Genomic DNA, 9,737 nt, shown 5'->3' on the forward strand with positions numbered 1-9,737 from the left:
GGCAAGACAAATAAATTAGATATAAAAGATGAGGCCTTACATGTGATGTCACAAGGGATCATTAAAAATAATTAGGAGCTGAGACAGAATCAGCAAAGAAAAAATCTTCATCAAAGAAGTGGAAGATTCAAAAAGGACACGTTTTAAAAGGAAGAGGGATGTTAAGCATGCCTGTGCAAATAAAACAAACAAAGTGTGTAAGCACAACAATGTGCTATTCTGCTGCAAGAAGCAATGACCTTCCAGCATTGGAGGCAGCACTGGTGGCATGGACATTCAGTGACCTAAGGCAGCACAGGAAGACAAGTAGCACATGCTCTCATTCACATATGACAGCTAAGGGCAGAGCATAGACCATGTCTGAAATTAGTTTATATGCTGCTGTGATAGCAAATTTCCTTTTAAACTCATATAGCAATAACAAGCTAGCAGTTTTCATCTACTAGTTTGATAATTTCAGACATGTATACAATGTATTGCTTTTAGACCCCTCCCACTCATGGGAACTCCTTTCCAACTAGGCACTTCCTACTTTTATTTATTGATTGATTTTTGTACTTTCTTTTATTGGGAGTGCTTGCATGTGTGAGAGTGAGGAGTAAATTTCTGGAACACAGGCAACTTACCAGTGGCTACACCACTGAAGAAAATGACGGCCCCTCTCCCAGAAACCATTAACTGCCAATAGCTCCTTAGGGAGGGATAGAGTCCTCATTGCTGATGGAATGTTGAGGGGCCCAATCTTCTGCAGGTAGCCACAGCTGGTATATTCATGGCTTCAATGGATGACATATCCGGATGACAGTGGTTCATAGAAGTCCTCCTTGCCCTCCAGTGCTTCCATCCTTTCTAGTTGCTCTTCCAGGGTGAGCCTTGGGCCTTTGAGGGAGTGATATAAATATCTCACTTAGAGCAGTGATTGTTTTCAAAGTGTGCTTACATTAATATTACTTCATAGTTGAAAATACCTGCAGTTACCTCTGGGTGTCAGTCATGGACTTTTTTACCCAATGTTTCTGTCATCAAGACTGCTTTTAGGATATACTTTTAAATTTGTTTGCACATAGGGTTCTTAAGTATGGGGGCAGTAGAGTCACAAAACAGCTCTTTGTGGTGTGGTTCTTTGAGGCACTAACAATGGGAGAAACTGCTATTTTTTTTCCTCTTGCTCAAAGTTTCTCTAAAAATCAGGTTTTTTGTTTGTTTGTTTTTCTGGGTAATTTTATGAGTAGAAGTCAGTGAGTGCCTTGTGTGTTGTATGAGATTGCTCCTGAAACCATTGTCTGCTGCTTTTTTGATATAACAGAAGAAAATCATTAGTTTTGGTTGGTTGAATCCTGCCCAAAGCATATCTGGGAGTTTTATCATTTTTCTGGGTCTGGGGACACTGGTCAGGCTGATCAGTCATTCTCTGGAATAAGATGATTAAGAAACATTTATAATTCAGTTTTAGCTTTGTGTTCAAATCATGCTATAAATATTTTATCATGAACGTAGTAAGTAATAGTACTTTCCAATTGATTCCAGCCTGTCTCATCTCCTCAGGTAGAAAGAGAAGCAGGGAACACAGAAAATGCATGTTTTCATCTCACTTGAATGCAAATCGACTTTGAATTTCTTCATAAGTAGAGATGAAAAGGAAAGCATTAGCCAAAATTGGTCACAAAATAATAGTCTCTTTTAGCTTTTGCACAGCTTGAATAGTTAATACAATACAATGCTGTCTTTGTAGCATGGTGTTATTTATTAATATTTCTATAATGTGAAATGAATCTCCAGGGTTCATCAACTTTTCTCACAGGTCATTAAGCAAGAGGTTTGTGGGCACTGATATATCTATATCTAAAAGATCCTAATTGAACCCAAAATTTCCTTATGCACCTCAGGTATTCAGCCCCAGTCCATTCTTGACTATTCTTTAATTGTTTTAAATTAGCCACTTGAGTGAGCTTACATAATTCTAACATTGCCTATTTGCCACACTTCATTAAAAGAGTATGAAGAACAGATTTCCAGGATAAGTTTTTCTCAGTTATGTAGATAAGTTAAGAGTCCTTCCAAGTTAAGAGTACTATCCTAAGAATACATTTTGGCAGGGTGAAACAACCACACACAACTTCAGTTAATGAAGTCCTGCAGTTTATCCATATGTTTACTTGATATTCTGTATAGATGTTGATTATCTCTCCTCTTTAATTAGCTTGCCTGCTAGCACTTTGTTATTAGGCTTGTATGATATCATACTGAGACCAGGGTCCAACAATCTGACTAGAGTTTCTTTACACCCTTGGGCCATTTACCTAAAGCAGTGGAGTGAGCCTGGGCTTTGAACCCTCTGGTCATCCGGATTCAGACTCTTCCCTTTTGTACTGTATAATTATAATTGGCATTGATCCTGCAAGGATTAGAAATTCTTATCTGTACAATAGTCATATTTTAAATAATTATTAAGGTTAGGGTAAATTCAGAAAAATCTATCACAGTCCTCAGCAGTTTAGAGAATTGGTGTAGCAGTTAGACTACTTAACTTTCATATGGTGACTCATTACAATATTGGTATATGCCATTTATTTCTGCTTTTTAAACTTTAAGAAATATTTTATTTATTATTTTTGTTTTTTGTGTATGAGTGTATTGCCTGCGTGTATGTGAGTGCATCCACACATGTCGTACAATGCTGCCGAGGTCAGAAGAGGGCTTCGGATTCTCCTGGAACTAGAGTTAAGGACAGTTCATGGCCGCCATGTGGGTGCTGGGAATCAAACCTGGACCCTCTGCAAGAGCAGTCCGTGCTCTTAACTGCTGAACCATCTCTCCAGCTCCTTATTTCTGCTATCTAAATGCTATTTTAACTCAACTTTCTGAAAACATATTATTTAAAATTTTTTTCCAATCTTTTAATATTTTCCTCTGAAATAATACAACTCATTTCACCATCATGATACCCCATTTCCATTTGCTAGGCAGAGCCTCCTAAAAGTGGTTTGCTTTACCACTGGTTGACCTGGAAACACTAGTCATGAAAAGACTTCAATACCCTATATCTACGCAGCTATTATGTGTTGACCAAAAGTATAAATTTAAGATGATCTTTAGAATTACTACAACTAATAAAAGTTGTTATTTCCTCAACATTTTAGCAGTCTAGGAAATATACCACTTAAAAGTAAAGGTTAAAAATAAAAGGTAAAGGGCAAATTAAGACAATTATTTTCAAAGGTTATGTTTTTTATTTTTACCTTTATATAGTTTAACAGATTTGTCCACATCTCTTCAAAAGCTGCAGTCAGGGAGGGTCCTGAAGGATTGCTAATATGCTTATCCACTTGATGTACTATCACCAGAGGGAAAGGGCTGTTTGCATTCCCATGCAGAGTGTTGATTTCACTGGAGGTTCAGAAGTGAGCCTGTGATAGTCTACAAAGTGGCTAGTCCATTTCAAGGAATATCCTTATATTCCTACAATCTTTTCATTCCTTCCCCTAGGTGATTTGTACAGAACAAGTAATTCTTGTTCATAAAGTCACCTATTTTGGTTAAAGCCATATCTTTTCAATAGTCATAGGACATTCCACTTTGAATCACATGTTGTATGTTTATGGCCCTGAAATCCACCAGCTGTTTATCTTACTGTTATTTCAAAAAATTATTTGTTGACAATTTCATGCATATGTTCAATGTATTATGCTTATATTTGCCCCCTTCATTGCCCTCTCTTATTCCCAGACTTCTCCCTCCTAACCTTTTCTTTTCAACTATTCTGCTTCCTACATTCATGGCTTTTTATGAATTCACTGAGTTTAGTTAGCACTGCTTGCATAAGCATGAGGAGGAGCTGTTTGCTGCAGCATTGCCAAGTGGCCAGTGGCTACTACACTAAAGAAAATGCCCCCTCCTCTGTAAACCACTAACAGCCAATGGTTCCTCAGAAAGGGGTAGAGCACCTTAGGCATTCCTGTCTGTGATGTCAAAGAGCCTGATCTTTTGCAAGCCTTGTGCAGGTCTGCACAGCAATTGTGTGATTGTGATGGCCATGCCATATCTGGACAGTGTTTCACAGAACTACCTCCCTATCCAATGGCTCTTAAATTCCCTGCCCTCCCTTTTTGCTATTCCTTGAACCTTGGAACTGGGATGCAGATTTTCCATTTGTGGCTGAGTACTCAACAATCATTATTATTATTATCACTTTAACCAGATGTAATCATCTGCGTTGACTGTCACCCTCTGCAAAAAAGGAGCTTTTTGCTCAGGGTTGAGAACAGCACTCATCTATGAGTATAAACATAAATATTTAGAAAGTAGTTTAATAACATGTCTATTCATCAAAACAACAGTAGTACGTTCACCCCTAGGGCCTATGACTTCCATACTGTTTTGACTTGTTAAGCCCTTAAAACTAGCCTCGGGTTCAATCAGAAAGTAGTTGTTTACTCTCAACACAGTCATGTCACTATTGCACCAGTGAGCATATCTTGTCTAGCAGGTTGGCACTGCCATTTTTCTAGAAAGCTACAAGTCAATACACTACTCTTGGTTAACTCCCATTTTAAAACTTCTTTTGTAATTGCTTTAGCTTCTACCCCAAAGCGGGCATTTACCTCTGTGTCTCTGATTCTCATTTCTTCCCAACTGTGTTTGTGGCCTAACTAGTTTACTCCATTTAGTGACGAAGATGGACAGAAAGTCATTCTGGTAACAATAGTTCCTAATAGCCTCTCTCTTTGTCATCTTTAATATTCTGCCTCAAGCTTTCGCTATTACATAAACAGTCATTGGCTCTGCCAATGGCACAGCTTTCATGATTGAAAGAGTTACAATTCCACAGAGTATACACTGGGAGGTTTTAATAACGGCAAGAACACAGGATAGTGTGAAAAGGCACATTCCAGCCCCAGCAACTCAAAGTCTCACACTAGACCATCTCTACCTTCAAATAGAACTATCATGATCTGTATAATAAAATTGGTTTGGGGGAGATATTTCTAAAAGTTTCCATTGGGATTTTATTATTTAATAAATGCATTTTCTTATTTAATAAATTAAGATTGTGTGGAAATATCAAGAGTTCACCATTAATAATTTAACCAGTTCGATGCCATTGGGAAGTTTCAAACGTTAACTGGCACACTATAAATGACGAGTGATAACACCCACATTCCCTTATTTTAACCACGAGTCAGTTTCATCTTCCAGTTGACCATGGAAATGACTAATAGTGGAAGTTTATTCCAACTATAAATTAACCATATCTCAACCAGACCTACTAAGGTCCTAAAGGCATCAGTGATGCTTAGATGTTTATACGCTTCATCGGTGGAGAACAGAGGTTCAAATCAAAGGTTATACTCCCAGAGCCTTCACCAAACCCCTGGACCTTGCAAGCATTTCTGCAAAACCTACAATCATCATTAGAGTTATTTATAATCTTCACAAAGCAGAAGTCACTGAATTGCCAGATTTTCTTTCCAGAGTTTAAAAATGTCCAGTTTATGTCTCACAAACACCACCTGCTGTTTGGTTTTCAAATTTTATTTACATTTCTCTACAGTATCATTTTCCTATGAAATGAACTAGTACAGCTCAGTAAAGCCAAATGAAATAATATATCACCTGAATTGTCTATTAACACCTGTTTGCTAAATTTATATTGATTAAAAACTATGACTTAGTCTTCTTCACATGCTAAACCAGTGCAGTGTCTAGCCTATTGCATATAGGTAACAAGTTTTTATTATAACTAATTGAAATAAAAACAAAATTCATTACTTTATAGTCCCACTTTATGTTTATGTATTATGAACATCCAGAAGATCTCCAACCTGGTTTCACTAATCATGAATAAAGTAATAAAGTATATAAACACTTTAGGCTCTGAGGCTCTGAGCTCACTTGAGCTATGAAATAATTCAACTGGTTGATTCCTTTTGGAAAGTGGAACTAGTCAGAATAGAGTGTTAAATCCCTCTTTACTGCATGGGTGGGCTCGTGACACAAAGCTATTTCTGGTTTTCAGCTAGGGAATACATAATTCTAGTAGTTTGCACACAGATAAAAATGTAATACAAATAAATACATATATAAATACATATATTGTGTATGCATGTGCATGTGGGTGTGTGTATGTGTGTGTGTGTGTGTGTGTGTGTGTGTGTGTTATGGTGGTTGGTTTTAACTAGACACAATCTAGAATCACCTGAGAAAGTGTCTCTGAGAATATCTGTGGGAGATTATTTTAACTATGTCAATTTCAATTGATGTGGAAGGACCCACCCATTTTGGGAAGTTCCTTTTCCTGGGCTTAGGGTCCTGGATTGAATAGAATGGAGAAAGCTTGCTGACCACTAGTACACATGCATTAATTACTTCTCTCTGCTCTTTCCTGTGGATGTGATGTGAGAAGTTGCTTCAAGCTACTGCTGCTTTGACTTCCCCACAGTGATGGACTGGAACTGGAAATTGCCAGTCAAATTAATCTTTTCCCTTTTAAGTTGTTTTCAAAGTATTTTATCACAGTAATAAGAAAGAAAAATAAGAGATGTGGTTTATAACTCTTAATTGAGTCTGAATTTGATAGGAAATACATTGTAAAATTTAAAAACATTAACTTGGACATCTACATCTAATTGTATAAATGTTTGCTAGGCTTTTGTTATATGAGTTTCCCCACTGTATTTTAAAAATGGTTGAACATTATATTATCTAATGACTGACAATGCAATACAACATAATGGCTCATATATGTGCACATATGAAGGACTTAAACAGTATCTGACAAAATACAGAGATACAAAAACAGTCTACTAATCATGAGGTAACCCAGTGAGGCATATACTATCATTTCTTCCATTTCACAGAGCTGGAAACTAAGGTACTAAGACATTTTTGAAGGTCAAGAGGCTTGTTATGGGAATATGAGTTTGGGTTAATAGTTTGATAGAATTGTTATTAATCTAATGTACTATTATATATAACAGTGTATTGAAAAAGTGTTGATAAAACTAAAATAAATGAATATTATATATTCATTAGAATTTATTAGAATATTGGTTTGATGTATAGAATCTTTAAAAATATTGATGTATTTATTTAGTTATTTAGAGGGAGAGAGAGAGAGGAGAGAGAGAGAGAGAGAGAAAGAGAGCAAGCTGTAGAGGGCGTGTGGTCAGAGGACATCTTTCAGGAGTTGGTTCTCAGTCTCTTGATGTCTCTCTCTTGTTTCTGTCATGATGTATGCTGTACTCCATCTGGCCTGGAAGCTTCTAGGCTTCTTCCCATCTTCAGGTAGAAGCAATGTCCTTACAGATATAAACCACTGCATCTGGCTTTTTGCATTGATTCTGGGGCTCAAACTCTAGTTGTCAGAGTCGCATGGCTATTGCTTTTACACACTGAGCCATCTTCCAGGTCCTAATACATAGATTCTGGAAAGAAATATTTTTTTTTGCCTTTTTGAGTTTTTGAGACAGGGTCTCTTTGTATCCCTAACTGGCCTGGAAATCTCTATTGTAATTCTCCTGCATCTGCCTCCCAAGTGCTGGCTCAGATTCTAAAACTTCAACATTCCATGAAACTGAGATCCAAAAATTGTTAGGGAAATACGGCATCTGGTATGGTCTGATTTGATCTGCGTTATTGCTTAACTGGACTCCAAATCCATGGGTTAATCCCATTCCAACATAGGCCAAGGTGAAGCTAACGCTGCCCGAGATAGATCACACAGAGCTGGTACTGCAGCTGCTCGTGGCGTTGGGCGTTAGAAGAAGAACAGAGCTGACTAGAAAAGGAGTAGAATTGGATCGGCTGAGACAATGCAAGTCATTCAGGCACATGTTCTGAAGTGAAACGTTACTGTTAGATAACTGTTTTCAACTTCCAGTTGTATGCAATCATAATCCTTCATTTAAAATTTTAAAACAAATGTGACGTGCTTGGTGCCTTCTAGTCCTAAAATAAAGTAATTTTCTTATGTACTTAGATTAGTGTGATGGCATATAGATGCCTGTATATAATCCCTATTAATCACTATAATTTGATTAACTTTTTGAGGCTATGCCAAGTATAAGGGAGAGTTATCTTAGTGCAGTGGTATTTTACATTTTTAAAATGCCTTTTGTATCAAGGCATTGTCATTTTTAAGTGGGCAACTGTATGCTGTGATAAAGCCTTGCTATTCTGACTTTTCCTTAATGATTTCTAGGTCTAGGTAAATTTTATAAGAGAATATTGAGAATATACCATAACCAAGCAAAGGTAAATTAAAAAAAACACATTTCTTCCTAGTTCAGTATCTATTTAAAATTTTGCTAAAAGATATGTACCACAGGCACATAAATTATTAAAGTATCACCTTGGGAATGGCTGTATTTGTCTCCTATATGAAAAAAGTGAGCATCTTTGTAGTGTTTCTTAAGTCCTATGTGAAACTTACAGGTGACATATGACTTTTTACCATTAATTAATTGGGTATACTATCATTCCTGTATTAAGTTGCATTGATTTTGATTTCAAGAGAAGGACGAAAATACATCATTCCAATTACAGGTGTTCTTGCACTTTTGTTTGCAAATTACAAGCCAGTTAGTTAGGAATAAATTTAGGAAAGACCAAGATCAGAGCTATATTATGTGATCAACATATATACCTTACTCATCTTGGTCTATCTAAGGACTGTTCTAGGTGCTGTCAAAGGAAATAGGTAATTTTCAGGTCTTAGAGATAGAGATAGATTTATCACATGGGGTGTAGTTTATGATGGAGTTGATGTATTTGCTATGCAAACCTGGGATCCAAGTTTGTTACTGACAGATGGAACAGGGTTCTTTTGGTTTCTAGAAAACCAGAATCAGCTATGATCAACAGAAATCTGAGATGAATAGTTTTAGATGGTTAAAAAATCCCACAGTAGATAAACATAGAGTAAAATTGTTTATGAAATGATCCTTAGATCTCCACCAGCACTAACAGAACTAAAGAGATTGTTAGAAATGGGTAACTTCCTAGTTGCATGATAAACCCACTGACTCAGGTCTAGGGGCAGAGTCTTTGTTTTAACCAGGCTTTTCAAAGGCTTCTGATGCATACTAGTTTGAGAATCACAGCTTAAAGGGATCATTGTATTCCCTCAAATAATCGTTGAGAACTGGTGTTTGTAATTCCAGAGGCTCTGCTGTTCTTGTCCTATTCCATTTCCACACTGTGTTTCTCTTCAGATTCTTCTCGCCATGACCTTGGCCATGAAAAGGTGGGTGCAGATGTTTTATGGCACTGAAAACTGGAGAAGTGGGCTATGGCAGTAGTGTTCTGAAATGGGAGAGGAACAGATGTGTTATAACCTAAGGGCAAGACCTTATCATGGACTGTGGTTTCATGAAGTAGCTTTTGTTCTCAAACAAAGAACCATTTAATGTGAGGCAAATGAAGAATAGGAGGTATAAATTTACAGTGTCCACTGGCAACTTTGCCTGGGTATTTGACTCTGTTTAAGAAGTGTTCGGATGTGATGGATGGCAACGCCGTTGCTCATCAGATCCGTGTTATCCAAGCCTGAGTGATTCGATGGCCACTTGTTCACCTTGTTTGTCTTTTTTCTAATGTTAAAAGGAATTTTATTGATTCAGGAATTTCACAGAATGAATTTTGAAATTATTGAGACCTCCTCCGCTGTCTCCACCCTATCTCCACCCTCACCCTACCTGCCCTCAAGACTTCATGTCTTCTATTAGTAAATGAAAAAC

Source organism: Nannospalax galili, unplaced genomic scaffold (genome assembly GCF_000622305.1).
Source record: "Nannospalax galili isolate Female #2095 unplaced genomic scaffold, S.galili_v1.0 scaffold109, whole genome shotgun sequence".
In the NCBI taxonomy this organism is placed as follows: Eukaryota; Metazoa; Chordata; class Mammalia; order Rodentia; family Spalacidae; genus Nannospalax; species Nannospalax galili.